This window comes from Mesoplodon mirus (genome assembly GCF_964341445.2).
Source record: "Mesoplodon mirus genome assembly, chromosome: 14".
Lineage (NCBI taxonomy): Eukaryota > Metazoa > Chordata > Mammalia > Artiodactyla > Ziphiidae > Mesoplodon > Mesoplodon mirus.
Window position 1 is genome coordinate 40,291,115 of NC_138990.1, and position 27,940 is coordinate 40,319,054.

Genomic DNA, 27,940 nt, shown 5'->3' on the forward strand with positions numbered 1-27,940 from the left:
GACAATAACAGTCCTGGGGGTATCTGGAAAGGAAAGGATGGGGGAGAAAAGAGTTGAGAGGAGAAAAGGGAAGGTAGGAATGGGAAAAAAGAATGCAAGGAAAACGTGGCTGGAATTGCAGGAAGAAGGCCCAGCAACACTGAATGTTGATCACATCTTTGTTAGTTCTAGAATCATCTTTATCTTACTTGCTACTCTGTATACTTTGTTGGACTCAAAGTACACATTTCATACAATGGAAAGTTCCCTTGTTTACTTATTCTTCCTGATCCAGCTTTAAAAGGCTGTCTAACCATCTCAATATGTCTCTTATAGCTGATATACTTGTGAGCTGAGGTAAGGAGTGGGAGAAAGCAGCGTCACGGTGGCTTCCTAAATCCAGTTCATGCGAAAGAAACCTTTCCTAATATTAAATCAAGTGGAACCCTCTCAGTAGGAGAAAAATAGGTGATGTTGCAATGACAAGACTCACCTTTCAACCTCATGATTGCTAACGTTTGGGGGAAAGAATGATATTCTGTTCAAAAGTCAGGTCAAAAGCTTATCCACACACTGATTTCTCAATACAGGATCCGTAATATCAAATAAAACAAAATCCCTTGTCCCAAATGAAGTCATTAGCAAATATCTCTTTGCTCTCCTGGGAATTCTCTTCTCTCACAACATCTTTCTGAATTATCACTTTGCGTTGAGTTAAGAGTTTAATCTTTCAAATGAAGTATATGACCACAGAAGAAGCCAGTGGTTCTGAGGGCAGAAGGGAAGGTTGGTACTAACCTGGTGCCTGGGAGAAACATTAAGATCAAGAGCACAGCTACGGGAGCCAGACTGCTTGGATCTGAAATTGGTTCTGCCACAAGCTATGTAAGTTACACAACCTTTCTATACCTCATATGTGAAAGTGAAATGAAGCAGTTTTATTTCATAGGAATAAATAAGTTAATACAGGTGATGCACTTAAAACAGCGCCTGAATATAGCAGGCATTCATTAAGTCCTAGGTATTAATAGGATATAAAAAAAGAAATATTCATTTGCTAAATTTGCCATTTATTTTGGTAGGTTTTTTCCTCATTTTAATAAGGGCCAGTGGTTTTAAGAATCTTGGAATGATAGATCTGAAAGGAATGTTTATTTTACAGAAATGTAAAAAGCCCAGAGCATTGAGCTCTTCAAGGCCACACAGCTACCTAGCGGTATATTCAGGGCTAGAAACCAGACTTCCTGATTCTAAACCATTCTCCACTGTACACATTCTTTCTCTGGAGGAGGATGTCCAGGACCAAGAAAGTTCTATCAGAACAATAACAGCCAGAAATGCCGTACCTCCTGCAAGGGCTCCCTTGTCAATCTAACGACAATCTTAAGCTGGTTCATTCATTCTTTCATTCACTCACTCACTCACGCATCGCTGAGTTAAGCTATCCATGGAAGGTACAGAAAAGTAAAACACAGCCTGTGTCCTTAAAGGACTTCACTTGAAATTGGAGCAATAAAATAGGCAGAAATAAAATGATACAATAATACTAACATTTATATAATATGAAAAGAGAGGTTAGTCATCTTTTGTTATATAACCAATCAGAAATCCAGTAAAAGAGTTTATATAAGTTAGTACATTTATGAATGACTAAAATAAATGAAGCCAAGCAGCTCTACTATGAGCTGGGCTGTGTTTAATGTTTGCTGTAGCTGTAGGTGCCAGAGGCTTCAAATCTCTATAGTGCCTTTGTTTTTGTCTCCCCTCCTGTCCAGGGGATACCCTAATAAGTCCTCCTTAGGAAGAGTCTGTATTTTACAGCTGTTTCAGCTGTAATCCACTGCTATATTAGAGCCCTGTTTGTGTGGTGGTGAGGTGTCTGGGCGGGAAAGCATTCTACAGTTTTATAGTTAAATCTCAGTGTTTTAGTGTGCTTGGGTCCCTGGTATGGGACCTTCACAAGTGTTTCATAGATGCCACCCTGTTAGGGGCTGGAGGCAGGGTGGTGTACTCCTCCCAAGCTAAATAAGGCTCTGGAAAAAATCTTTCCCCTGGAGAGTAGGGCTTTGTTATGGAAAACACTCCAGATTTATTTCAAAAGAAGAAAACTTCCCACCACCTGTCAGAGCCATGAGGTTATCTTTCTTGGTCTTCACTGTGAGGACCTGGTGGGTTTCCTGGAGGTAAAGCCCATGAAAAGCGTGAGTGACCCCTAAGGTCACAGACTCCAGGACTCTCTCACTCTCATACTAGCCCACACGCAGCTCCAGCAATTTGTCAAAATTACCACAAAAGTGTTCCTATCGATGTAGGGCTCCAGTGATTTCCACTCCAGGTAAGCAGACCTCAATGACTCTCTAACTCTACTGTCTGTCCAGATTTTGGGGTGGTTGTTTGCCCTGCTACGTCAGCTTCATGAGTCCAAGAAAAGTCACTGATTGTTAGGGTTCTTTTCCCCACTTTTTTGGGGTAAGATTGTGAGTGTTTTACATGTAGGGCTGAAACCTAAAGATCCAACTTCATTTTTTGCATTTGGATGTGCCGTTATACCAGCGCCATTTGTTGAAAAGACTATTCTTTCCTCATTGAATCTTTCGGCATCCTCGTCACAAATCCTTTGACCATAAATGTGGGAGTTTATTTCTGGACTTTCAATTCTGTTCTCAATCGATCCACAGGTCTACTTTTATGCCCGTATGACACTGTCTTGATTACAGTAGCTTTGTAGTAAGTTTTGAAACTGGGAAGTGTGAGGCCTCCAAATCCATTATTCTTTTTCAAGATTGTTTTGGTTATTCCAGTTCCCTTGCATTTCCATAGGAATTTTAGAATTAGCTTGTCATTTTGTGCAAAGAACTCACCTGGGATTTTGAAATAAATTGCACTGAATCTTTAGATCATTTTGGAAAGTTTTGCTATCTTAACAATATTAAGTCTTCCAGATCTTAAATATGGGATGTCTTTCCATTTATGTAGGTCTTCCTTCTCTCAATGATTTTAGGTGTACAAATATTACACTTTTGTTACATTTGTTCCTGAATATTTTATTCTTTTAATGCTATTATAATTGGAATTGTTTTTTCTAAGTTTCATTTTTGGATTGTTCATTGCTAGGGTATTAAGATAATTGATTTTTGCATGTTGACTTCATATCCTGCAAACCTTGCTGACCTTGTTCATTAGTTCTATGATGTTGGAGTATTTCTTTTAGGATGATCAGTTATAATTTCTCTATAGTCCAGTGAAACTGGGATTAAAAATGCCCATAAGACTTATCAGTTAGAACCACTGTTATACTAAGAAAGCACACTCTTAATAAGATGGTGATGATAAACAGTAGTTAGAATGAGTCATGCAGTCCAGAGGGCTTGTATTTATTATGGGCCTGATATGAGCATGTTTACAGGCTGAAGAGAAGGAGCAAGTGGGAATAGTTTATTTGGAAAAAGAAGGAGATGACTGACACAGAAAGTGCCAAAGAAGTCAGAAGGGGGTGGACTTAAGGTTGACCTTGTTTTCTTAGACTTTGAGATATGATATGAATGAGAATATCGGCTAGAATTTACATTAAAACTGATGAATAAAAGCAAGACACTGATAGGGTATGCTTATGCTTGATGATTTCCATTTCTCCATGACATAGGTGCTCAGGTGATCTCCTGGGGGAGGGATCTGAGGGAGAATGGCAGAAGGTCTGGGACAACTGTTCAGGAGCTCGGAGAGCAGTCTGACCAAGGGCAGATGAAAGGGTTAATAGGTGTTAAGGGACCAACTGAGGCTAAATTACAAACATGGTTGTCAGGTTGATTTGTAGGGTTTCTCTAGTCATGTGTGTACAGAATAAAGATAACAGTAAGCAGTAATGTTGTACTGATCTTGGGCTGGAGATTTACTGTCCAGGTGCTGTTGTGGTGAAGGTATGCTAACAAAAACACATCAAAGATACTGGTAAAAAAAATAACCAAGACAACCAATCATGTTATAACAGTTTACGCTGGCAAGGAAGACTTAGAGAGTCCTCACTGACTGGGAAAAAAATTATGGGGTCAAAGAACTGGAGGTCTCTCTGAAGTTGAAAGTAGGTACAGTGGAAGGGAAGGCACAAGAGAAGTAAAAGGATAAGACGTTAAGACTCATAGAGGGATAGCGCAGATCAGAATTTTGGATGTGGTGCAGTTCCAGGTGATGATAAGATTCTAGGTGTGACTTGGCTAAAAGTAGAGTGGATGTGAAAGCCACTGGAATTAAGAAAGTCCGAGTGTATGTTTCTGGATGGCTCATCTACATGACCTTGATGTCACCCAGAATTATGACAGTAACTGGGGTAGAAAGAAAGATCCAGGTCCTGTATTTGCCAGTTAACGAAGGGGAGTATCTGGGAAGTTGGTAGATGGCAGTAATACAGTGAGGCAGAGGTTGGTAAACCCATCTTACCTTAGGGAATCAAGAGCTTGCATTGAACATACCCGAGGGTTACAACGCTCTCTGAAATCACAGTCACTCATTCTGGGATGGTTCTTAAGGTGGGGAAGCATCCTGAGGGAATATTTGGGATGAAGCAGGGAGGCAGCCCATATCTGTATTAGAAAACTCAGCCTGGTTGTTCCAATACAACCATCAGGAGGTGTTATTTCCCACTGTGCTTCTCTTCCCAGTGAGAACTGCTGCTTTAAGGATGGCTACAGAAATCTAGGAAGAATTCCTGAGGAGCATATGGCTTCTACCCTATTCATACTCCTGTGTTTGCTACTTATGACTATATACAGACATGAATCTAGATTTCTGACAGATCTTTCCAAGGAAAAACACACATATTTTTCATAATTTTGCTTATTTTGATATGAAATAGTATAAATGCATACATTCATTTTTATAACAGGTGTTATTTACAGTGAAATGAACAGATATTAAATGCACAGTTTAGTGAGTTTTAACAAATGCATAAGCCCTCACCTTTATCAGGCTATAGAATATTTCCATTACTCTAGAAAGTTCCCTGGTGACCCTCCCCACTCAATTCCTGCCCTACTTGATGCAACCACAGTGCTGATTTCTATCATCATAGATTAGTTTGTCTATTTTAGAACTTCATTTTAATGGAAACACAGTTGGTATTCTTTTGTGCCTGGCTTCTTTTGCTCATCATAACAAGGTTTAAAGTTAAAATATGGGTATTAAAGCAAGTCATTCTAATAGAAAATTCTCATGATTACCAAAGGTGACTGAATTCAGACCAGAATGAAGGCAGATGTGTAAAGGAATCGTGGTGTATTTCCACCTCCTGGATAGTTTGCCAAGAAAGCCAAGACATATTTAGTTATGCACTGCAGGAACTATGCTGTGGCCAAAGCCCATTTGGCTTTGTGTCCCCACCACCCCTCCCCCTTCCTGAACTCTTTACTGTCTCTGAAATAAATCAGTGAGGAAAGGGTTCCTTTCCATACCTCTGAGAGGGATTGAAACCTGCTCTGTACTTGGTAGGATGATCCTGCTCCTGCCTCAGGGCTTAAAAAGAAAACCCTGAAATATGTTCTCCAAGTTAAAAATGAAATTTCATCTTAAACATGAAATCCTGGAATAGATTTCTTAACATCTGTTTCAACAGAAACCACAGTCTGAGTTAAGTATTTTTTCCTTCCTCAAAATTGTGCCTAGGTTTGTGGAGGGTCTGTGGACTGAACGTTTGTTTCTCTCCAAATTCATAAGTTGGAGCCCTAACACCCCAATTCAATGGTATTTGGAGGTGAGGCTTTTTGGATGTAATTAGCCTTAGATGAGGTCGGGGGGGGGGCCCCCATGATGGGATTAGTGACCTTATAAGAAGAGATACCAAAGAGCACCTCCTTCCCCTGGACACACAAAGAAGAGGTCATGTGAGCACACAGTGAGATGCTGGCTGCCTACAAGCCAGGAGAAGAGGCTTTATAATGAAGCTACCTTGCTGGCACCTTTATCTGGGGCTTTCCAGGCTCCAGAACTGTGAGAAATAAATTTGTTTAAATGACCCAGTCTATGGTATTTTGTTATGGCATCCCAAGATGATTAAAACAGGAGGTAATATTTATTAAGTACTAACTATATGCTAGGCATTGTGTCACATTTACTCTTTGAAACAAAACTAGGAGGTAGGCATTAGTATCTCCACTTTTCCAGGGAGGAAAAGAAAACTCAGCATCACACAGCTACTAAGTGATGGTAGATATTATGAAATTGCCCCCTACTCCAAGGATGCTGCATCAATTTATTCTCTCGATTGTGAAGCGAGCACTTCAAGATGGCGGAAGAGTAAAACGCGGAGATCACCTTCCTCCCCACGGATACACCAGAAATACAGATACACGTGGAACAACTCCTACAGAACACCTACTGAACGCTGGCAGAAGACCCCAGACCTCCCAAAAGGCAAGAAACTCCCCACATACCTGGGTAGGGCAAAGCGGAGAGATCCCTACACAGAGGATCGGTGCCGAGCGGCACTCACAAGCCCGAGAGGCTTGTCTGCTCGCCCGCCGGGGCAGTCGGCACTGGGAGCTGAGGCGCGGGCTTCGGTCAGAGCGCAGGGAGAGGACTGGGGCAGGCGGCGAGAACTCAGCCTGAAGGGGGCTAATGTGCCACAGCTAGCCGGGAGGGAGTCCGGGAAAACTCTGGAGCTGCCGAAGAGGCAAGAGACTTTTTCTTCCCTCTTGGTTTCCTGGTGCGCGAGGAGAGGGGATTAAGAGCGCTGCTTAAAGGGGCTCCACAGACGGGCGCGAGTCGCGACTGAAAGCGCGGAGCCCAGTGACAGGCGTGGGACGCTGGGGCTGCTGCTGCCGCCGCCAAGAAGCCTGTGTGCGAGCGCAGGTCACTGCCCACACCGCCCTTCCGGGAGCCTGTGCAGCCCGCCACTGCCGGGGTCCCGGGATCCAGGGGCGGCTTCCCTGGGAGAACGCACGGCGCGCCTCGGGCTGGTGCAACGTCACGCCGACCTCTGCCGCTGCAGGCTCGCCCCGCACTCCGTGCCCCTCCCTCCCTCCCGGCCTGAGTGAGCCAGAGTCCCCGAAGAGGCTGCTCCTTTAACCCTGTCCTGTCTGAGCGAAGAACAGACGCCCTCCGGCGACCTACACGCAGAGGCGGGGCCAAATCCAAAGCTGAGACCCAGGAGCTGTGAGAACAAAGAAGAGAAAGGGAAACCTCTCCCAGCAGCCTCAGAAGCAGCGGATTAAAGCTCCACAATCAACTTGATGTACCCTGCATCTGTGGAATACATGAATAGACAACACATCATCCCAAATTGAGGAGCCCGGAGTCAGTGCTGTGCCTCTGAGGTGGGAGAGCCAACTTCAGGACACTGGTCCACAAGAGACCTCCCAGCTCCACATAATATCAAACGGCGAAAATCTTCCAGAGATCTCCATCTCAACACCAGCACCCAGCTTCACTCAACGACCCGCAAGCTACAGTGCTGGACACCCTAAGCCAAACAACTAGCAAGACAGGAACACAACGCCACCCATTAGCAGAGAGGTGGCCTAAAATCATAAAAAGTCCACAGACACCCCAAAACACACCACCAGACGTGGACCTGCCCACCAGAAAGACAAGATCCAGCCTCATCCACCAGAACACAGGCACTAGTCCCCTCTACCAGGAAGCCTACACATCCCACTAAACCAACCTTAGCCACTGGGGACAGACACCAAAAACAACAGGAACTACGAACCTGCAGCCTGCAAAAAGGAGACCCCAAACACAGTAACATAAGCAAAATGAGAAGACAGAAAAACACACAGCAGGAGAAGGAGCAAGATAAAAACCCACCAGACCTAACAAATGAAGAGGTAATAGGCACTCTACCTGAAAAAGAATTCAGAATAATGATGGTAAAGATGATCCAAGATTCTATTTCCCAGATCCAAAATCTTGGAAATAGAATAGACAAAATGCAAGAAACAGTTAACAAGGACCTAGAAGAACTAAAGATGAATCAAGCATCAATTAAAAACACAATACATGAAATAAAAAATACTCTAGACGGGATCAATAGCAGAATAACTGAGGCAGAAGAACGGATAAGTGAGGTGGAAGATAAAATAGTGGAAATAACTGCTGCAGAGCAAAATAAAGAAAAAAGAATGAAAAGAACAGAGGACAGTCTCAGAGACCTCTGGGACAACATTAAACGCACCAACATTCGAATTATAGGGGTTCCAGAAGAAGAAGAGAAAAAGAAAGGGACTGAGAAAATATTTGAAGAGATTATAGTTGAAAACTTCCCTAATATGGGAAAGGAAATAGTTAATCAAGTCCAGGAGGCACAGAGAGTCCCATACAGAATAAATCCAAGGAGAAATACGCCAAGACACATATTAATCAAACTGTCAAAAATTAAACACAAAGAAATCATATTAAAAGCAGCAAGGCAAAAACAACAAATAACACACAAGGGAATCCCCATCAGGATAACAGCTGATCTCTCAGCAGAAACTCTACAAGCCAGAAGGGAGTGGCAGGACATAATTAAAGTGATGAAGGAGAAAAACCTGCAACCAAGATTACTCTACCCAGCAAGGATCTCATTCAGATTTGATGGAGAAATTAAAACCTTTACAGACAAGCAAAAGCTGAGAGAGTTCAGCACCACCAAACCAGCTTTACAACAAATGCTAAAGGAACTTCTCTAGGCAAGAAACACAACAGAAGGAAAAGACCTACAATAACGAACCCAAAACAATTAAGAAAATGGGAAAAGGAACATACATATCGATAATTACCTTAAATGTAAATGGACTAAATGCTCCCACCAAAAGACACAGAGTGGCTGAATGGATACAAAAACAAGACCCATATATATGCTGTCTACAAGAGACCCACTTCAGACCTAGAGACACATACAGACTGAAAGTAAGGGGATGGAAAAAGATATTCCATGCAAATGGAAACCAAAAGAAAGCTGGAGTAGCAATTCTCATATCAGACAAAATAGACTTTAAAATAAAGACTACTAGAAGAGATAAAGAAGGACACTACATAATGATCAAGGGATCGATCCAAGAAGAAGATATAACAATTGTAAATATTTATGCACCCAACATAGGAGCACCTCAATACATAAGGAAAATACTAACAGCCATAAAAGGAGAAATCGACAGTAACACACTCATAGTAGGGGACTTTAACACCCCACTTTCACCAATGGACAGATCATCCAAAATGAAAATAAATAAGGAAACACAAGCTTTAAATGATACATTAAACAAGATGGATTTAGTTGATATTTATAGGACATTCCATCCAAAAACAACAGAATACACATTTTTCTCAAGTGCTCATGGAACATTCTCCAGGATAGATCATATCTTGGGTCACAAATCAAGCCTTGGTAAATTTAAAAAAATTGAAATTGTATCAAGTATCTTTTCCGACCACAATGCTATGAGACTAGATATCAATTACAGGAAAAGAGCTGTAAAAAATACAAACACATGGAGGCTAAACAATACACTACTTAATAACGAAGTGATCACTGAAGAAATCAAAGAGGAAATTAAAAAATACCTAGAAACAAATGACAATGGAGACACGACGACCCAAAACCTATGGGATGCAGCAAAAGCAGTTCTAAGAGGGAAGTTTATAGCAATACAATCCCACCTTAAGAAACAGGAAACATCTCGAATAAACAACCTAACCTTGCACCTAAAGCAATTAGAGAAAGAAGAACAAAAACATCCCAAAGTTAGCAGAAGGAAAGAAATCATAAAAATCAGATCAGAAATAAATGAAAAAGAAATGAAGGAAATGATAGCAAAGATCAATAAAACTAAAAGCTGGTTCTTTGAGAAGATAAACAAAATTGATAAACCATTAGCCAGACTCATCAAGAAAAAAAGGGAGAAGACTCAAATCAATAGAATTAGAAATGAAAAAGGAGAAGTAACAACTGACACTGCAGAAATACAAAAGATCATAAGAGATTACTATAAGCAACTCTATGCCAATAAAATGGACAACCTGGAAGAAATGGACAAATTCTTAGAAATGCACAACCTGCCAAGACTGAATCAGGAAGAAATAGAAAATATGAACAGACCAATCACAAGCACTGAAATTGAAACTGTGATAAAAAATCTTCCAACAAACAAAAGCCCAGGACCAGATGGCTTCACAGGCGAATTCTATCAAGCATTTAGAGAAGAGCTAACACCCATCCTTCTGAAACTCTTCCAAAATATAGCAGAGGGAGGAACACTCCCAAATTCATTCTACGAGGCCACCATCACCTTGATACCAAAACCAGACAAGGATGTCACAAAGAAAGAAAACTACAGGCCAATATCACTGATGAACATAGATGCAAAAATCCTCAACAAAATACTAGCAAACAGAATCCAACAGCACATTAAAAGGATCATACACCATGATCAAGTGGGGTTTATTCCAGGAATGCAAGGATTCTTCAATATACGCAAATCAATCAACGTGATACACCATATTAACAAATTGAAGGAGAAAAACCATATGATCATCTCAATAGATGCAGAGAAAGCTTTCGACAAAATTCAACACCCATTTATGATAAAAACCCTGCAGAAAGTAGGCATAGAGGGAACTTTCCTCAACATAATAAAGGCCATATATGACAAACCCACAGCCAGCATCGTCCTCAATGGTGAAAAACTGAAACCATTTCCACTAAGATCAGGAACAAGACAAGGTTGCCCACTCTCACCACTCTTATTCAACCTAGTTTTGGAAGTTTTAGCCACAGCAATCAGAGAAGAAAAGGAAATAAAAGGAATCCAAATTGGAAAAGAAGAAGTAAAGCTGTCACTATTTGCAGATGACATGATACTATACATAGAGAATCCTAAAGATGCTACCAGAAAACTACTAGAGTTAATCAATGAATTTGGTAAAGTTGCAGGATACAAAATTAATGCACAGAAATCTCTGGCATTCCTATATACTGATGATGAAAAATCTGAAAGTGAAATCAAGGAAACACTCCCATTTACCATTGCAACAAAAAGAATAAAATATCTAGGAATAAACCTACCTAAGGAGACAAAAGACCTGTATGCAGAAAATTATAAGACACTGATGAAAGAAATTAAAGATGATACAAATAGATGGAGAGATGTACCATGTTCTTGGATTGGAAGAATCAACATTGTGAAAATGACTCTACTACCCAAAGCAATCTACAGGTTCAATGCAATCCCTATCAAACTACCACTGGCATTTTTCACAGAACTAGAACAAAAACTTTCACAATTTGTATGGAAACACAAAAGACCCCGAATAGCCAAAGCAATCTTGAGAACGAAAAATGGAGCTGGAGGAATCAGGCTCCCTGACTTCAGACTATACTACAAAGCTACAGTAATCAAGACAGTATGGTACTGGCACAAAAACAGAAAGATAGATCAATGGAACAGGATAGAAAGCCCAGAGTTAAACCCACGGACATATGGTCACCTTATCTTTGATAAAGGAGGCAGGAATGTACAGTGGAGAAAGGACAGTCTCTTCAATAAGTGGTGCTGGGAAAACTGGATAGGGACATGTAAAAGTATGAGATTAGATCACTCCCTAACACCATACACAAAAATAAGCTCAAAATGGATTAAAGACCTAAATGTAAGGCCAGACACTATCAAACTCTTAGAGGAAAACATAGGCAGAACACTCTATGACATAAATCACAGCAAGATCCTTTTTGACCCACCTCCTAGAGAAATGGAAATAAAGACAAAAATAAACACATGGGACCTAATGAAACTTCAAAGCTTTTGCACAGCAAAGGAAACCATAAACAAGACCAAAAGACAACCCTCAGAATGGGAGAAAATATTTGCAAATGAAGCAACTGACAAAGGATTAATCTCCAAAATTTATAAGCAGCTCATGCAGCTCAATAACAAAAAAACAAACAACCCAATCCAAAAATGGGCAGAAGACCTAAATAGACATTTCTCCACAGAAGATATACAGACTGCCAACAAACACATGAAAGGATGCTCAACATCACTAATCATTAGAGAAATGCAAATCAAAACTACCATGAGATATCATCTCACACCAGTCAGAATGGCCATCATCAAAAAATCTAGAAACAATAAATGCTGGAGAGGGTGTGGAAAAAAGGGAACACTCTTGCACTGCTGGTGGGAATGTGAATTGGTACAGCCGCTATGGAGAACGGTATGGAGGTTCCTTAAAAAACTACAAATAGAACTACCATATGACCCAGCAATCCCACTACTGGGCATATACCCTGAGGAAACCATAATTCAAAAAGGGACATGTACCAAAATGTTCATAGCAGCCCTATTTACAATAGCCCGGAGATGGAAACAACCTAAGTGTCCATCATCGGATGAATGGATAAAGAAGATGTGGCACATATATACAATGGAATATTACTCAGCCATAAAAAGAAATGAAATTGAGCTATTTGTAATGAGGTGGATAGACCTAGAGTCTGTCATACAGAGTGAAGTAAGTCAGAAAGAGAAAGACAAATACTGTATGCTAACACATATATATGGAATTTAAGGAAAAAAAATGTCATGAAGAACATAGGGGTAAGACAGGAATAAAGACACAGACCTACTAGAGAATGGACTTGCGGATATGGGGAGGGGGAAGGGTAAGCTGTGACAAAGTGAAAGAGCGGCATGGACATATATACACTACCAAACGTGAGGTAGATAGCTAGTGGGAAGCAGCCGCATAGCACAGGGAGATCAGCTCGATACTTTGTGACTGCCTGGAGGGGTGGGATAGGGAGGGTGGGAGGGAGATGCAAAAGGGAGGGGATATGGAAACATATGTATATGTATAACTGATTAAATTTGTTATAAAGCAAAAAAATAAAATAAAATTAAAAAAAAAAAAAAAAAAAGAACCACAATTGCACAAAACATAAACGCTATCCTAAAACCTGTCAGAACAAGGGTGACTCCATGAAAAAAAAAAAAAAAAAGTATTGTGAAGCAATTGTACTCCAATAAAGATCTATTTTAAAAAAAATCAAAAAAAAAATTTATTCTCTCACTAACAATCCCCATATACCTACCAACCTTGATAAATAACCACCAGGCCTTTAAAATCCTTGACAGCTCTGTCTTACTAGGTCTTGATCTCATCACTTCCTTTTTTGAGCTAATGGTTGAAAATGGGGATAGCTTCTAAAACTGGTAAAATATTGGCTTTGATGCTTCCTTATCAACATATACACTCTACATGAAGATTCTTGGGGAAACAGAAGGTTGCTGGGTACTGGTACAGACGGGTAACGGTGCCTTGGAAAGCAAAGATATGAAAAACAACATTTAGGAGAGAGCTGCAGAGAGGAAGACTCTAGTTTTACCCTGTTTTATTGTCTACCTTATTCTAAGGGGGTTCTGAGCTCATAGGTGAGATCAGGGGAGCTGAAATTGCTTTGGAATTTAGTTATGTGTCCCTAATACACTGTAAATTTTGACTGAAGTCTGCCTACTGGGTGAGAAACTTAGCGTACTTAGAGCCCCACAAAATAGGGGCCTCAAAACACACAAAACAAATAAAAATACAACTGAAGGAAAGCTGAAGCTAGGCCCCCCCCCCCAAATCATCCTTTTCCTCTTGCTTTCCCAGTAAGGAAAGTAGTAGTATCAGCCTGAGGCAGTGGGTATCATCATAATGCTAAAGGCTGTCTTGGATGGGTAGCTTCCACTAAGATAGGTAAAATATCAAGTTTACACACCTGGGAAGTGGCCAAGCCAGTATCTGAACCTGGTCTTTTTTTTTTCCCCCAATTTTCTTGAGTCATAACTGACAAATAAAATTGTAAGATATTTAAAGTATACAACATGATGATTTGATACAGGTATACATTGTAAAAGGATTTCCACATAGTTAATTAACACATCCATCACCTCACATATTTTTATATGTTAAAATCTATCTATCTATCTATCTAATCTGGTGAGAACATTTAAATTCTACTCTCTTAGCAAATTTTAATTATACAGTATAGTGTTGTCAACTACAGTCACCATGTTGTACATTAATTAGATCCTTATTCATTTTATAGCTGAAAGTTTCTACCCTTGTACCAATGTCTACTTATCCTCCCACCCACCCAGCCCCTGGTAACCCCTTTTCTACTTTCTTTTTCTATGAATTTGACTTTTTTTTAAGATTCCACTTGTGATACCATGCAGTATTTGTCTTTCTCTAACTTATTTCACTTAGTATTATGCCCTCAAGTTCCCTTCATGTTGCTACAAAAAGCAGGATTTCCCTTTTTCATGGCGGGATAATATTCCAGTTCATATATATATCCCATACCTTCTTTATCCATTCATCTGCTGATGAACACTTAGGCTGTTTCCATATATTTGCTATTGTGAATAATGCTCCAAAGAACATGGGGGTGCAGATATCTCTTTGATATCCTATTTTCATTTTCTTTGGATATATACCCAGAAGTAGGATTGCTGGATCACATGGTAGTTCTATTTTTAATTTTTGAAGAACCCCCATACTGTTTTCCCTAGTGGCTGCACAATTTACATTCCCATCAAGAGTGCACAAGGATTCCTGTTTCTACATATCCTTACCAACCTTAACTCTTGTCTTTATGAGGATAGCCATTCTAACAATTGTGAGATGATTTATTGTGGTTTTGATTTGCATTTCACTGTTGATTACAGATATTGAGCACCTTTTCATGTACCTGTTGACCATCTGTATAACTTCTTTGGAGAAACGTCTATTCAGTTCCTCTGCCCATTTTAAAATCAGATCATTTGTTTTTGCTTTTGAGTTGTACGAGTTATTTAAATATTTTGGATATTAACCCTTTATCGGATATATGATTTGAAAATATTTTCTCCCATTTCATAGGTTGCCTTTTCATTTTGTTGACTGTTTCCTTTGCTGGGAAGAAGCTTTTTCGTTTGATGCGGTCCCACTTTTTAATTTTTGCTTTTGTTGCCTTTTCTTGTTGTCTGACATTTTCACTATTCTGGATAAATGTGCTTTGCTGACAAGTGAGTCAAAAGTTTGGTAACCTAATTATAGACTTTCTGGTGTGTGTGTGTGTGTGTGTGTGTGTGAGAGAGAGAGAGAGAGAGAGAGAGAGAGAGAGAGAGAGAGAGAGAGAGATGTACAGTGGGCAACATTTCTCTGATGGAACACGCTCATCAAAGACAGCCAGATAATTTCTACTGTCTAGTCTATTAAGCAATGTTTAGTTAAAATCTTCTGTTTGAAAGCATAAGCAATCAAGTTAGGCTAGTTTAAGTTACAAAGGAGAACTTTCTGGAAGAATACAGAGCAAACTTAAATAATTAGTCCTTAGGAATTTTGGGATCTCAATGGCAAGAATGTATAGACTTTTTGTTCAACATTCTACCACTAATACAACTCAACTACAAATTCCCAATCTCTGTGACTCTTAAGAGAGAGAATTAGATTTCACTAGCTGGATCAGGCATATGATCTGCACTCTCTCTCTAGTCTTCACCTTCTACTTCCAGATGTTCTTTTCAGTCACAGACGTCAGAGTGATTAGTGATCATCTAATTCAACTCCAGTTTTCAAATGATGAAACATGAGGGAAGTAAAGCCACAGTCAGTAGCAGAGGCAAGGATACTGCAGTATAAATCAAGAGACTCCAAGCCATATTTCCACTTCTGTCCCTTTTCACCCCCATTTTCTTAGACATCACTTTTGTCTTGACTTTTATTACCTCAGATCCAACACATTACAAGAGACTCCTAAGGATCTCTTAAGACTGTCCTTAAGGGTGTCCTCAGCCTGATTGATACTGAATCACTATAAGAGACCTCACCAAAACAATTATGATTGTGCTATTCTTTTGATTCAACTCAAAATCTCCAATGGTTACCCACTGTCTATCGGCCAAACCCCTCATTATGAATGCTAGTTTGTGTGCCTGGGAAAAGTTCATAGGAAACTGGAGGGAGTTAACACCTATCCTTCTCAAACTACTCCAAAAATGCAGGGGAAGGCACACTTCTGAACTCAATGAGGTCACCATCATCCTGATACCAAAACCAGACAAAAATACCACACACAAAAAAGAAAATTACAGGCCAATATCACAGTATCAATGAACACAGATGCAAAAATCCTCAACAAAATACTAGTAAGCCAACTTCAACAATACATTAAAAGGATCATACACCATGACCTAGTGAGATTTGTCCTAGGGATATTTTTTCAATATCCACAAATCAATCAATGTGATAGACCACATTAACAAACTGAAGAATAAAAACCATATGATCATCTCAATAGATGCAGAAAAAGCTTTTGATAAAATTCAACATCCATTTATGATAAAAAATCTCCAGAAAGTGGGCATAGAGGGAACATACCTCAATATAATGAAGGCCATAAATGACAAACCCACAGCTAACATCATACTCAACAATGAAAAGCTGAAAGCATTCCCTCTAAGATCAGGAACAAGACAAGGATGCCCACTCTCACCACTTTTATTCAGCACAGTTTTGGAAGTACCAGCCACAGCAATCAGAGAATAAAAAAAAAAAAAAAGGAATCCAAATTGGAAAGGAAGAAGTAAAACTGTTACTATTTGCCAATGACATATCATTACACATAGAAAATCCTAAAGATGCCATCAGAAAACTACTAGAGCTCATCAGTGAACTTGGTAAAGTAGCAGGATACATAATTAATATAAAGAAATCTGTTGCAGTTTTATATACTAACAATGAAGTATCAGAAAGAGAAATTAAGGAAACAATCCCATTTACCATCACATAAAAAAGAATAAGATACCTAGGAATAAACCTACCCAAGGAGGCAAAAGACTTGTACTCTGAAGACTATAAGATGCTGATGAAAGAAATCAAAGTTGACACAAACAGCTGGAAAGATATACTGTGTTCTTGGATTGGAACAATCAATATTGTTAAAATGACCATACTGCCCAAGGCAGTCTACAGATTCAGTGCAATCCCTATCAATTTACCAATGGCATTTCTCACAGAACTAGAAAAAAAAAATTCTAAAATTTGTATGGAAACACAAAAGACCTCAAATACCCAAAACAATCTTGAGAAAGAAGAATGGAGCTGGAGGAATCACGCCCTCTGGCTTCAGACTATACTATAAAGCTACTGTAATCAAACCAGTATGGTACTGGCACAAAACCAGTTCACACAGATCCATGATCAGGATAGAAAGACCAGAAATAAACCCACACACTTATGGTCAATTAATTTATGACACAGGAGGCTAGAATATACAATGGAGAAAAGACAGTCTGTCCAATAAGTGATACTGGGAAAACTGGACAGTTACCTGTAAAAGAAAGAAATTAGAAAATTTTCTAATACCACATACAAAAATAAACTCAAAATGGATTAAAGACCTAAATGTAAGACCAAATACTATAAAACTCCTAGAGGAAAATGTAGGCAGAACACTCTTTGACATAAATCGCAGCAATATTTTCTTGTATCTGCCTCTTAGAGTAATGAAAACAAAAGCAAAAATAAACAAATAGGACCTATTTAAACTTTAAAGCTTTTGCACAGCAAAGGAAACCATTAACAAAATGAAAGGACAACCTATGGAATGGGAGAAAATATTTGCAAATGATGCCACCAACAAGGGCTTAATTTCCAGAATACACAAACAGCTTATATGGTTCAATATCAAAAAAAAGCAAACAACCCAATCAAAGACTGGGCAGAAGCCCTAAATAGACATGTCTCCAAAGAAGACATACAGATGGTGAACAGGTACACGAAAGGATGCTCAACACCACTAATTATCAGAGAAATGCAGATCAAAACTACAATGAGGTAGCACCTCACATCGGTCATAATGGGCATCATCATAGCAGCACTGCTTACGATAGCCAAGACGTGGAAACAACCTAAATGTCCGTCGACAGATGCATGGATAAAGATGTGGTACATAGATACAATGGAATATTACTCAGCCATAAAGAAGAATGAAATAATGCCATCTGCAACAACATGGATGGACCTAGAGATTATCATACCAAGTGAAATAAGACAGACAAAGATAAACATCATATGATACCACTGTTATATGGAATCTAAAAATTATACAAATGAACTTATTTATAAAACAGAAATAGACTCACAGACATAGAAAACAAACTTCTGGTTACCAAAGGGGAAAGGGGGGAGGAGGAATGAATTAGGAGTTTGGGATTAACAGATACACACTACTGTATACAAAATAGATAAACAAGGACCTACTGCATAGAACAGGGAACTATATTCAGTCTCATGTATCAATAGCAGCCTATAATGGAAAAGAGCTTGAAAAAGAATACACACACACACACACGCACGCACAACGGAATCACTTTGCTATATACCTGAATCTAACAAAACATTGAAGATTAATTACTTTAATGTAAAAAAAGAAATTTGAGGGCTTCCCTGGTGGCGCAGTGGTTGAGAGTCCGCCTGCCGATGCAGGGGACACGGGTTCGTGCCCCAGTCTGGGAGGATCCCACATGCCGTGGAGCAGCTGGGCCCATGAGCTATGGCCACTGAGCCTGCGCGTCCGGAGCCTGTGCTCCACAGCGGGAGAGGCCACAACAGTGAGAGGCCTGCGTACCGAAAAAAACAAAAAAAAAACAAAAAAAAACCGGGCATATAAGTCCTAGATAGATATTTCTCCAAAGAAGACATACAGATGGCCAACAGCCACATGAAAAGATGCCCAACATCACTAATTATTAGAGAAATGCAAATCAAAACCACAATGAGGTATCACCTTACACTGGTCAGAATGGCCATCATCAAAAAGTCTACAAATAATAAATGCTGGAGAAGGTGTGGAGAAAAGGAAACCCTCCTACACTGTTGGAGGAACTATAAGTTGGTACAGCTACTATGGAGAACAGTATGGAGCTTCCTTAAAAAACTAAAAATAGAGCTACCACGTGATCCAGCAATCCCACTCCTGGGCATATATCTGGAAGATGAAAACTCTACTTCGAAAAGATACACGTACCCCAACGTTCATAGCAGCACTGTTTACAATAGCCAAGACATGGAAACGACATAAGTGCCCATCAACAGATGACTGGTTTAAGAAGATATGGTATATACATATACAATGGAATATTACTCAGCCATAAAAGGAATGAAATATTGCCATTTGCAGCAACATGGATGGACTTAGAAATTATCATAATAAGTAAGTCAGACAGATAGACAAATATATATATATATATATTGCTTATATGTGGACTCTAAAAATTAATATAAAAATGAATCTACATACAAAACAGAAACAGACTCACAGACATAGAAAACTTATGGTTATCAAAGGGGAAAGGGAGGAGGAATGGACAAATTAGGAGTATGGGATTAACAGACAGAAACTGCTATACATAAAATAGATAAGCAATAAGAATTTGCTATATAGCACAGGGAACTATATTCAATATCTTGTAATAACCTATAATGGAAAATAACATGAAAAAGTATATATAACTTTGAATCACTTTGCTGTACACCTGAAACTAACACAATATTGTAAATCAACTATCATTCAATTAAAAAAAATAATGCTGAATGCCTGTCTCTAGTTCTCTGGGTAGTCTCTTGGAATGAAGGTGCTACACAATATAAAATGCCGACGAATCAGTTATAGCACTGGATTCCTGGCGTTCAAACTGGAATGGGAGGAAATGGCTGCTTTCTGAGGTGCAGACAAGAGGGCTAGTTGCTGGGAAGATGCTTCCTAAGCCTGGAAATAAAGTTTTGACTGTGCTCATTCAAAGGCCTATGTCCAGTCGAGTTCTGCATATCCATGGAGCCAGCCTTCTCTAGTCACTCCAATCCAGTGTGCTCACTACTGCCTCCTTGCATCTCGAGAAGCTTCGAATCACAGAGTGGTGTCTATTAGTCTGGACTGTTTTATGTATTGTCCAGTTTTTCTAACAAAATGGTAACTTCCATATGTTTTCTTTTGTATTCATATCCCCCATATCCTTTGCCAAGTGGGGACCATGTAGTGACCACTATCTTCTTTTTTACACTGTGATAAAATATACATGACATAAACTTCACCATTTTAACCAGTTTTAAGTGTACAGTTCTGTGGCATTAAGCACACTCACACTACTGTGCAACTATCACCACCATCCATCTCCAGAAATTTTTCATCATCCCAAACTGAAACTCTGTACCCACTAAACCATAACTTCCTCTTCTCCCCTCCCTAACCCCTGGCAATAACCATTTGACTTTCTGTTTCTATGAGTCTGACTATCCTTATAAAACTGGAATCGATCATACAATCTTTGTTCTTTTGTGTCTGGCTTATTTCACTTAGCATCATGTTGTCCAGGTTCTTCCACGTTGTCGTGTGTGTCAGAACTTCACTTCTTTTTTAGACTGAATGATACTCCATTGTCTGTATATACCACATTTTGCCTGTTCGTTCATCCACGGATGGACACTTGGGTTGCTTCTTCATTTTGGCTATTGTGAATAGTGCTGCTGTGAATGCCTGTATAAAAACGTCTGTTTGAATCCTTCTCAAATTTTGGGGGTATATACCCAGTAGTAGAGTTGTTGGATCATATGGTATTTGTGTGTGTGTGTGTGTGTGTGTGTGTGTTTTGAGGAACCACTCTACTAGTTTCCACAGTACTGCACTGTTTTACATTCCAATGAGCAATGAACGAGGGTTCCAATTTCTCTACATCCTCCCAACACTTATTTTACCATTATTCTTCTGACTTAATCCTCATAATAAATGAAAAATTTTACTGTATCTGGCATCTGTATTACACTTCACAGTTGACAATTTTTTTGCATATATTACCCCTTTAAACCATTATAATAATCTTCGGTTTAAGTATTATATTTTTATTACAAAAGAAGAAATTGAAGCTTAAGGGTGTTTGTTACATTACTTGTCCAAGACCACAGAGCTAATAAATGGAAAAGTCAAATACATAACTTTACTCCTGACTCTTTTCTTATTGGGAAAATTAAACAGTCTACGTTCTTTGAGATTCTCCCTTGCATGCTCTGTTCACTCTGAATCACAGCATTGAGAAGTTTCCAGGAAAGGATACTTGCTATTTTCCCACATCTCCTAAGGTATCAAAAAAAAAAAAAAAAGGCTTAAATAAGTAGCAGGAGTGATTTAGGTTAGATATTAACTGGGTGGCTGATGCTGGTGAGACACTGGAAAAGATTACTAAAGGATACTTTGAGATAATTCCCATCTTGAAAAGTGCTATGGGTTGGATTCCATCCCGGTAGATGCCTGAGGGTGCAGGGAGTAATTCGATGAACGCTTGTTAATTATTTGAAAGCAGGGGACAAATTGGATGACTTCACAGAGTTTCTTCCATTCTCTGATTCTAATAACAAAGATTCTACTGAATGGATTTGTACTACTCAAGAAAGTTGTTCTCTGGTTTTTGGGAATGGGACTTTTTTCTTGATCCCCTCATCTTTGATCTCTGGAGAAGGCCTCACTCAGTTCATTTCATACCCTCAGAGTTAACCAAGGCCTCGAGGGAGAGGTCAGAGATGACCTAACTCACCTGGGGTCCTGAGCTACATCTTGGGCAGTTAGCTTTCTATACCACTGATGATTTGATTTCACTTTGCTCCCCAGGGAGATCTGAAGGAGTTGCAATTTTGGCCTGAGATGAAAGGGACAGCTTCAATCTCCAACCTTTATGGGTCGTCAGTGCTGAAGCATAAAGAAGGGACAAGGTAGCTGGCTGAAGACAGTTAGCCTAGAAGAAAGATACCTAGTGGGGAAAATAAAGTTATCTGGGTATTTGTCTAGATGCTGCCGCAGTCATCTATCTGCCTTAGAGCAGCAGTCTGTAGGGTATTTAGACATCCATGTGATTTTACTCATGGTTGAAAGTCCCTTCCCTCTCCGACAGAATTGTAAATTGTACACCTTTTTTTTTTTTTTTGGCCTCTCACCGCTGTGGAGCCCAGGCTCCAGACGCGCAGGCCCAGCGGCCAAGGCTCATGGGCCCAGCTGCTCCGCGGCATGTGGGATCTTCCCAGACCGGGGCACGAACCCGGGTCCCCTGCATCGGCAGGCAGACCCTCAACCACTGTGCCACCAGGGAAGCCCTAAATTGTACACCTTTTAATGACCCTATAAGCAAGACTAATTCTGCTTCCCTTATGTGCTTAATATCTATGCGTTTTAGTTACCTCTTTATTCAAAAGAAAGAATCAAAACTTCCCACCTCACAGTTGTTAGAGAGCTAAGTAATGAAGCTTTCTGAAAGGTAGCATGCATTCCAAGTACTTTAAAGACCCTTTCAGGAGAATGTTGAAATTAAGGAAAAACTATTGTAGAAGTCATTTAACAAAATGCTTCCTAAAAAATTAAGGTAATGCACCATATGCAAACAAAAGTGGTAATCAGTTAATAAGTAATGTGCATTTGAAACTCAAAAAGATAAAAATAAGAAGAAAATTATTATTTTTTTAAAAAGCAAAAGTACTGCCTCTCACTCACATCCTCTTTCTTTCCTTTCCTATTCTTTGAAGCCCCCTTGCTGGGAGCCCTTACTTCCTACACTTTAATCGACAAGCGAAGAACTGGGTTTAGAGGGGCAGTCACTGAAGCACTGCTTTAGTAAACAGCCCAGCTTTTTCAAAAGGCCAGCACTGTTGACCCGAGTAGAGATCACACTGCTCCTGCCTAGTGCAGGACATTCAGTTTTTAGAACCACAGACCAGAGAATGCAGAACCGGGGAGGGTACTCAGTGATGAGCCCATCCAACCAACCCTGTAATTGTTCAGATAACAAAACTGAAGCCAGGACAGGTGCTGATTTTTTTTCTCTTCTACATTTCAGAGCTGGAAATCGAAGAATGCAATGAAAAGCAAGGTAAAAAAAAAAAAAAAAGGCAAGGGTATACCCATTTATCTCATACCCAGGGGGTGCTTATTTGCAAGTAGACCTGCCTTCAGATGGTCCACTGGGTCTGCAGAGTTTACAGAACAACTAAAGATCCCTCCAAAGCAGGCATCGTCTCAATAAATACATGGAGTTAAGGCCAAGAGAACTTAGCTTAGTGCTTAGCTGATCCTCATTCTTGGCAGAACTCCCTTTTAAGCCCAGATCACTTCACATAAGATTAGAAACTGCCCTCCAAAGATCTGCCTCTTTACCTCTTCAGGGCAGCTGGAGGCTTCTGTTGGCAGTTCTAATCAGTGCAAGATCAGCACGAATCCACAAACCTCAATCACTCTGTTTTCAACTCCTCGAGATTGCTTTCTCTCAAATTTAATTGTCTGAATTGTAGTGTTTGTGATAAGAACTCAGGGGTAATATCACACACCTCCAGAACCCTTCCATTGATTACAGACTGTGCCCAGCAAGTGACGAAAGTAGGATTTAGGCAATTAGGAGTGCAGGATTTTCTCGGCCCTGCCAGGATCTTCAGAGAATGTCATGCTGTGCACACTCTCATGGAGCTGGCTTGATTTCGCAATTTTTTTACAGCCTATTGTAATATACGGCCTATGTCGAAGAAGGTCCCTGTCCAAGCATGCTTTGATGTTTTATGAAATAAGTGGCAAAATCCAGGATTTAAACATCAAAAGTAGAAATCCACATTTTTCTGTTTTATTCTGTAAGATTTAATGTGTCAATTATATCTTTAATCACAAAAGAGCATGGTGAACAAAATGTGCTGTTATGGGATTATGAAAATGTCTTAATACTTTTATATAATTTAAAATCTTTCTACCAAGAAAATTTATTATAAGTCATGTATTTTAAAGACGCCCTCCAGGTGTCGTGGGGCTTGTTGGGCCTCTGAGAGGCTTTGTGACACTGGATCTTAGGCACCCGCTCAGCCCCACCACGGTGGGAAACACTGACTTCCAGGTTTTTGGCTACCTTGAGGTTTCATGATTCCATGAAAGCGCTAAGCTCGTCATCATTAAAAATGGATCACTAGGGCCTGGGGGATGATTTTGATATTACGATAGTTCTACTGTTTTAAAACCCCAGATTTGGGACTTCCCTGGCGGTGCAGTGGGTAAGAATCCACCTGCCAATGCAGGGGACACAGGTTCGAGCCCTGGTCTGGGAAGATCCCACATGCCGTGGAGCAACTGAGCCAGTGCACCACAACTACTGAGCCTGTGCTCTAGAGCCCATGAGCCACAACTACTGAGCCCGCGTGCCACAACTACTGAAGCCCGCGTGCCTAGAGCCCGTGCCCCGCAATGAGAGAAGCCACTGCGATGAGAAGCTCGCGCACCGCAACGAAGAGTAGTCCCCCGCTCGCCGCAACTAGGGAAAGCCTGGGCACAGCAACGAAGACCCTACACAGCCAAAAATAGATTAAAAGGAAAAAAAAAACCAGATTTGGAGCTGGAATGCTTCAAGAAATCTCTACTTGAGGAGCTGAAGACAAGACAGGTGTTCCTCCAGGAGGGGTGGGGACTGGGATATGTTATTGTTACTCACACACCTGGGAGTTCTGCTTCTTTGGTGTTTTCGTGAGTGTGACTAACTAAAATGCTCTTTGTTCTCTGTTCCAGAGTCAGAGAAATCCCTGCCACGTGGCACACAGATGTACAACTCTGGGCAAAGGTTTCCACAAATACCATTTCTTTACTCCAAAGTCCATCTATGTGTATTCCCTGAAATTCAGAATGCTGCATGTCTGTCTGCTGGTCTCTTATCCTAGGAGCCTCAGCAGCAGAGGCAGAAGGAGCTCCTATAACTCTGGAGATAAAAGACTGGCTCACACAGGCTGATGCTGCATAGGGGCACTCGTGGACTTTATTTATTGTTCTTTATTCAAATGTACATAGTGTCTGCACTGACAGAGGCAGCCCAGAAAAGAGAAACTGTGTCTATTGTCACTTCTACTTAAGTGGTGTAAATGAAAAGATCATCACCCAAAGATTTGGTGAGATTTCCATTCAGAGAAAGAGAATGAGTTCAAACAAACAAACAAAAGAGGACAAGATCTGGGATTAGGTTTGATGGTCTGAAACATACAAGGAAGAAAATAAAATTTCTGATTCCATATCTGGGAGGGAAATCAGAATTTTCAATGGCTATATTACCCTGCCCCCACCCACCCCTCCCATGAAGAGAGGCAATAGGGAGGTACTTGAATTCTTTCAGGTCCTATGGTTGTCACTGAGTAATTTGTTTCTTAAGCATCTCACGTAAACATGGCTGAAATAACAGATAAAGCTCATGTGGGTGCCCAACGGGGGGAGTGCATTTCTAATGTCCAAAGGTCATGTGACAATGCCATCTGAAAAACATGTGACTTGAAGCCAATGCAATGACACTAAACCCACTCTAGTGAGCAATTCTGTAAAAGGCATCCATCTCGGAGCCCAGCCATTAGTGAAACTCAGTATTGTACGACAATCTGACTTACCCCAAGGTCTTACGGCAGAGTCCTGGTATGGTGTTAACCTTTGAATCACCTAATCTGGGAAGGAGCCAGCTGGCTTACAGAACTCCTGAAATTGAAACGCTACCAGAGGTGGGAAAGTATGCCTGCCTTAGTAACTCTGATAAGAGGCTCTCGAAAACTGAAAACCACACAATGGCCAACAATGTTTTAGTTTCTGAGAAGTTCCTTGTCTAGTGGGGAAAGCAGGTAAAAAAATAAAAAGCTTAGAAAATAAGTCAAGTGTAATAGTAAGGGTAGGTCCAGGGTGCTGTCAGAACACAGAAGAAGGACACCTCATCCAGCCAGATGGTAAGGGCCAGGGAAGGCCGTCACTCTGTCTAGTTAAAAGAAATTCAGAGTACATTTGATATGTCTTGTCTTGAAGATGATACTTGTCCTCCCAGTAAATCAGACTCTCCCCAGAACCGTGCCAGAGGACTTAGCTCTTCTCATAAAAGCTGTATGTATTTATTCATCCGCATCCTTGGTGAACGGAAGAAAGGTCAGAAATGTGTCAATGTTTAGACATAGGCCAGTGCTACTGCTTTTTAACCTATGGTCCACAGCCTTGTCAACTGAGTTATTGAATTAATATTCCTCCCTACGTGCTTTTCTTTAAAAATCCTGTTCTTTCATGTCTTCCAATCTGAGCGCCTATTTCTCTTTACATGATTTTTAACAAATCTCTACCTAACCACTTAGACAAACTATTTAACTTCATGTAACCTTATTTATTCTGGAAGTTAAAAGCATAATTGCCTTAGACAAAATTTTTTTTAGTTTACATTATGCAAGACTTCATCTCACTTGATATTTGCTATTTTCCCTTCCCCATCTTCTGCATACTTCCAGGAGGTCTCCTGAATAGTCCGTGCCCAAGCAGCACAAGCCTAGGAGTTATTTTCAGTATCAGGTCTCTCTTTATAACTAAATACCTAGAAATGTTTCTATTTCCTGTAAAGTCATCTGAGTTAGGTGAGCTGAAAATTGGAGAATGGGCTCTATGTGGGCTGCCTGGAGAGCTCAAGGCCCTAAAAGTGAATGTCGTTTTCCAACTGTCTGACAAAGCTGTTTATCATTCCTGGCTTAGTACTTTACATCCAGGACAGGGTCTGACCAGCCTGAATCGTGACAAAATTAGGCTGCATATTGGAAACTTCGTATCCTTTTCTCTTTTCTCACTGGCAATATTCATGTGTCCATTACTCCTCTGGACTAGAGAGGCCAAATGAGCTCAGGAATGACAAAGGCTGGGCCCTTTCTGTTGCAGGCTGGGGTTACGCCACGGGTGTCCTCCGGATGCACTCTCTGTCTTATGGTGGGTCTCTAAGAGTGGAATGATTTGTTGTTCAATAAGGGCCATACTCAAGGATTTTACCCTGAGTTTGGACACAATGCAGGGTCACGTTAATTACCTTGGAAATGAGAGTGGTGGTAGCCAGTGGAGAGACTATTTTGGAATAAGACAGTGACATTATCCAAAGCCACTTCCAGTTCTAATATAAATATGCGCCAATTGATAGAATATGCAGATTTTTCTCATTAGATCTGCTAATATAGTTAAATGGACAGAGTTTTTAACAGCTCTGTTGAGATATAACTCGCATACCATACAATTCACCCAATTAAAGCATACAATTCAACAGTTTTTAGAACAGTCACAAAACTGTATAGCCATCACCACAATCTAATTTTAGAATATTTTCCTCACACCAAAAAGAAACCCTGTTATCATTAGCCATCACCATCCAATGTCCCCAATTCCCTCCCAGGCCTAAGCAACCATTAATCTACTGTCTGTCTCTATAGATTTGTCTATTATAGACATTTCATATAAATAGAATCATATAATATATGGTATTTCGTGACTGGCTTCTTTCATTAATCATAATGTTTTCCAGGTTCGTCTTTTTGTGGCATCTAACAGGGCTTCATTCTTTTTTATTGCCAAAAAATATTCCATTGTAATGAATACACCACTCTGTTTTATTGATTCATCAGTGGTTGACATTTAGATTATTTCTACTTTTTGGCTATTATGAATAATGAGATTATGCCTCATTATTTACAATAGCTAAGACATGGGAACAATCTAAGTGTCTATCAACAGATGACTAGATAAAGAAGATGTGGCATATATACATACAGTGGAATATCATTTAGCCATAAAAAAGGAGGAAATCCTACCAATGTGACAACATGGATGGACTTTGAGGGCATCATGCTAAGTGAAATAAGGCAGACAAATACCATACCATCTAACTTATATGTAGAATCTAAAGCAAACAAGCAAACTCATAGAAAAAGAGATCAGATTTGTGGTTACCAGAGGTGGGGGGGGTGTGGATTGGATAAAGGGAGTCAAAAGGTACAAACTTCCAGTTATAAGTAAGTACTAGGGATGTAATGTACAACATGACTATAGTTAACACTGCTACGTGGTATGTATAAAAGTTAAGAGAGTAAATCCTAAGAGTTCTCATCACAAGGGAAAAAAAATTTTTTTTTCTTT

At 40.0% G+C, this 27,940-nt stretch overlaps 1 long non-coding RNA gene across 1 annotated transcript; it reads left to right on the top strand.

Annotated features, from left to right (window-relative positions):
• The first annotated feature begins 644 nt into the window (after nt 1-644).
• On the top strand, nt 645-26,996 carry LOC309815414. The gene is made up of 3 exons (XR_014295876.1): nt 645-864; nt 22,851-22,883; nt 24,551-26,996. It is a non-coding gene; the product is annotated as an uncharacterized lncRNA (long non-coding RNA).
• The last annotated feature ends 944 nt before the right edge of the window (nt 26,997-27,940 follow it).